A 5,000-nucleotide genomic window follows, 5' to 3' on the forward strand; every position below is an offset into this window, starting at 1 on the left:
TGGTAGTAGTAGTAGTAGGTGTTGTTACTGACGTGGCACCAGTGTGATGGTAGTGGTAATGGTGGTGCAAATTATCTATATTTTCTTTTCTTTCTAATAAAAGGAAGAAAATTAATTACTAGACTCTGAGAAAAATACTTCGAGAACGTGACGCGCGGTGTGTGTGTGTGTGTGTGTGTGTGTGTGTGTGTGTGTGTGTGTGTGTGTGTGTGTGTGCACTTTTATTAACACACCAAAATATAACGAACCCATCATAAATCGTACTCAACATCAATAAAAACAACACTTACAATCAGTCTATAACTCTTTTTCTATCTTCTATCTCCTTCATTCTCTCTCTCTTCCTTCTCCACCTTCCTTCTCTTTCCTTCATCCTATTACTCTTCTGCATTCATCCTTCTTTATATTTTTCCTCTACGTAGTTTCCTTGCATTCTTCCTCTGCTCTCGGGCAAACTTCCAACGACAGTAAGAAGACGGGAGGAGGAGGAGGAGGAGGAGGAGGAGGAGGAGGAGGAGGAGGAAACAAAAAAGTGACCGATTTTACCAGAGGAAGGTCACAGCCTCAGTTTCCCTCCCTTCTCCCCCAATCCTCTCTACTCCTCCTCCTCCTCCAACCAGAGCGGCAGGTAACCTTACCACCTGTCACCTTCCCCCTCTGATCTTGTTTCCTCCTCCCCTCTCTCCTCTTCGTACACACTACTAAATTGCTTGCCTGGATCCGTCTGTGTCTGCCAATCGTCTCTTTTTATGTCTCTCTCTCTCTCTCTCTCTCTCTCTCTCTCTCTCTCTCTCTCTCTCTCTCTCTCTCTCTCTGTATCTTATCTGCACACCTTCACACCTCGCCACTCTCTCTCGCCTGATAACACTTGCTTAATCAAGACCTCATTTCCTGTACATCTATTTACATGTCACTCCCAGAGAAGTTACATGCTATGATGTCTTTGAAAATGGCCGTTTAGTCTGTGTGTGTGTGTGTGTGTGTTTCACTGTTTGATCTCTTGCAGTCTCTGACGAGACAGCCAGACGTTATCCTACGGAACGAGCTCAGAGCTCATTATTTCCGATCTTCGGATAGGCCTGAGACCAGGCACACACCACACACCGGGACAACAAGGTCACAACTCCTCGATTTACATCCCGTACCTACTCACTGCTAGGTGAACAGGGGCTACACGTGAAAGGAGACACACCCAAATATCTCCACCCGGCCGGGGAATCGAACCCCGGTCCTCTGGCTTGTGAAGCCAGCGCTCTAACCACTGAGCTACCGGGCGTGTGTGTGTGTGTGTGTGTGTGTGTGTGTGTGTGTGTGTGTGTGTGTACTAAAGACCCGTCTGTCTGTGCTTATCTATTTTGTATGTAAGTATGTGTGTATGTGTGTGTACAGATTCCTTAGCAAGTTACTGCCTACCTTACTACCTACCTCTATGTATTTGTAATGTATGTATGTGTGGATGTATGAGCACACGTCTTCCTACACAACTACATTAGCATTCATTGCATGCATACGAGATTATTGAATTATACATTTTTACGTACTAGAAAGTCGTTTTCCATAAATCTATTACGAATGATGTTTTTAAGTAGTAACCTAACTCCACATAACATAACATAACTTGGCCTTTTCAGTACCATGACGCGTTTTCATATTCATTTTGCTTACTATATGATAATTTTACACAGATTGAGAAACTTATGTGGGAATTAAAATAGTGGACTGTGGCCCATTAATCTTCTGACCTCCATAGACCCTTCCTGATGTCAATAAAATGGTCTAATTGTAACCAAATCTCAAGGTAAAAAAGCGTCCCAGTACAGAAAGGGTTAATTTGACCTAACCAACCCAGCCTAAGCAAAAATAACCAACGTTACCAACTCAACCTAACGTAAGCTCACCAAACTTACTCTAACCTTATCTACATTATTATGATCTAATCTAACTTAATCAGATCAATCGACTTACTCTAATCTAACAAACGCAAACTAAACCTAACCTTGCCCTTACTCTAACGCAGTGGTTCCCAAGTAAATAACACCTCGAGAATAATATAACCATTTTTTTCAGGGATTGCGGAAAAAAAAGTTCAGAATTCTAGAAGTCAAGAAAAAAACTATGGTAGTACCTCGTATAAAAACTTAAATTAACTCAAGTCTTAGTATGAAAGATTTCAAGTGTAAATAATTTAGGATTACGTAAAAGTTAAACCGAATAACAATAAACATAAAAAAAAAACTATACAATATTAAAAAAAAGAAATAGGAATGAAAACGTGCGGCAGTCACTCAACCCAAAACGAGTCACTCACTGCCTGACTCTCCATCTTTTTCACACCATTGCTTTCTTATATCTATCTATATTTCCTGTGAGCATCAGCTAAAAATGACGAAATCAGGTATCTATGTCTACCATCTTGTGAAAACGAGGTAACACACTCATTATAATGTCAAATTGGGTAACAAGCTGGAAAAAAAAACAGGAACCACTGCTCTAACCTAACCTATTAACTGTATGACACTTATACACACACCATCAGGTGTGGCTCGTGTCTTCATTGAAAGGGGCACGGGTGTTATGTATACGTATATTATTTTACATTATGCATGGGAGAATACATGCATGATGTGAGTTTAAGAAGGAGGAGGAGGAGGAGGAGCAAACTTTTCCTGACTGAATTTATGAATATTCTTGTATGTTTGTAAAGTACTTTTACATGTTTGACACGTCTCTCTCTCTGTCTGTCTGTCTGTCTGTCTGTCTGTCTGTCTGTCTGTCTCTCTCTCTCTCTCTCTCTCTGACGGTTTAACAAGAGTCCAAGAATCTCCTTTACCTTCTTTTCTTATATTAATCTTCACACCTCTCTTGTTCTTGTTCTACCTTTTATTCTTACAGCTGTTTTCCTCCCTCTCCTCCTTAGTTCCCTCCACCTCCTGCCTTCGCTTCCTGCTCAAGTACCTTCATCCCCCCAAGCCTCCCACCTCCAAAACTTTCACTTCCTGACATTCCCCCCCTCCACTCCTATGACCCCCCTCACCGCAAATCACCACCCCAAAGACAAACTCCCCAACTTCCACCTCAAACATAGTCTATATACAGTATCTATATCACCCTTTTCATCCCCCGCCCCTCCTCCCCCGCAAACCCGGTATTTGGTCCCCTTTATCAGAGAGAGAGAGAGAGAGAGAGAGAGAGAGAGAGAGAGAGAGAGAGAGAGAGAGAGAGACGTTCGCAGAATTTGACCTTGTGACGCGGTAGGCTGCAAAATATATGAACAAACTGGCAACTATGTCTCTCTCTCTCTCTCTCTCTCTCTCTCTCTCATTATGAACCCAGCTCACCTAACCAGGGAGAGGCAGACACTTACCTGCATCACAACACCTGACGATGACGTAGGTTAGAGAGTAGGAGGAGGAGGAGGAGGAGGAGGAGGAGGAGGAGGAGGAGGAGCAGCAGGAGGAGGAGGAGGAGGAGCAGCAGCAGGAGGAGAAGGAGGAAGAGGCGAAAGGAGGGAGTGATATCCTGCCAAACATTCTTCTTTACCTTCAAATTTCTCTCTCTCTCTCTCTCTCTCTCTCTCTCTCTCTCTCTCTCTCTCTCTCTCTCTCTTCTCTTCTTCCTTCCTCCTCCTCCTCCTCCTCCTCCTCCTTCCCTTCGTCCACTTCCTTTCTTTCTTTCTCATTAGAACCGCATTCTTCTATTGTATTTTACTCCATAATTTCGTCAGCGTCTTAATTTTGGTGTTGATGGAGGAGGAGGAGGAGGAGGAGGAGGAGGAGGAGGAGGTGGTGGTGCAGGAGGAATTTTCATGAAGCAATGAGTCGGCCATGTTGTTACTTACACACACACACACACACACACACACACACACACACACACACACACACACACACACAGGTAAAATAGGAAGAAAAAAACACCACTTCAAGGATAAAATATTACCGATATATTTCCTTCCTGTTATCCACGATCGCTTCTAATATTATTTCATTCCATCATTTTTACTTTCTTTTTTTCTTATTTGACGAGCCAAATCGTTTTAAAAATACTCTACTTGAAGTATTCGAGTGTTTTTACTTCAACCACTTTTAATTTGACGATCAGATTCCTTTTAAACTATCCTACTTGAAGATATAAAGATAACATACCAAAACTCTCTCTCTCTCTCTCTCTCTCTCTCTCTCTCTCTCTCTCTCTCTCTCTCAGGAATGTAAGTACGGTGTTAGCGCAAGACTGATTCTGGCAACCATTTTCCTTAACCCTAAAGCGTGCGCGCATGTGTGTTAGTGTGTATTACCAATAACCTTCAAAAAGACCGCCGCTACCAGAGAGAGAGAGAGGGTGGCGGGGGGTGATGATGGGTCCAGTTGTCTACATAACGGTGCTGTGGGAGGGAAGGAGGGAGGGGGAGGGGAAGAGGAAGGGAGGAAGGGAAGGTTAAGTACAAAGTTTGCTTAGAACGTCAGGTGTTTCTGTTCTCTTTCCTCTTCCGTTGACGAGAGAGAGAGAGAGAGAGAGAGAGAGAGAGAGAGAGAGAGAGAGAGAGAGAGAGAGAGAGAGAGAGAGAGAGTGTGTGTGTGTGTGTGAAATTGATATGTAATTAGTTGCGTAAAGCTTAAATTTTCGTACCACCATCTCAGTTATATTCACACACACACACACACACACACACACACACACACACACACACACACCATACAAATCCACACAAAAACTAGACACTTACGATCTATACAAATGAAAACCAACACACCTATCCACTTGTAACACAAACACAAACACACACACACACACAAACCTGCATGGCACACCCAGAACTACGGCGCCCTATGACTCCAATGCTGTGACACCTTAAGATTAATCAAGACACCACCTGACCTAAATTGCCTAACTTAACTGGACACCATACGTGTTCTTTTTTTCTTTTCTTTTTTCATATAATTCTTCCATTCCAGTAACTTTTGGGGGAACAATGGTTACGCGGTCTGTCTGTCTGTCTGTCT

At 42.9% G+C, this 5,000-nt stretch overlaps 1 protein-coding gene across 2 annotated transcripts in view; it reads right to left on the reverse strand.

Annotated features, from left to right (window-relative positions):
* LOC123508147 (putative ferric-chelate reductase 1 homolog) overlaps positions 1–5,000 on the reverse strand; it is a 53,643-nt gene that overhangs the window by 45,097 nt on the left and 3,546 nt on the right. The window lies entirely within an intron of this gene.

Source organism: Portunus trituberculatus, chromosome 24, assembly GCF_017591435.1.
Source record: "Portunus trituberculatus isolate SZX2019 chromosome 24, ASM1759143v1, whole genome shotgun sequence".
Taxonomy (NCBI): Eukaryota; Metazoa; Arthropoda; class Malacostraca; order Decapoda; family Portunidae; genus Portunus; species Portunus trituberculatus.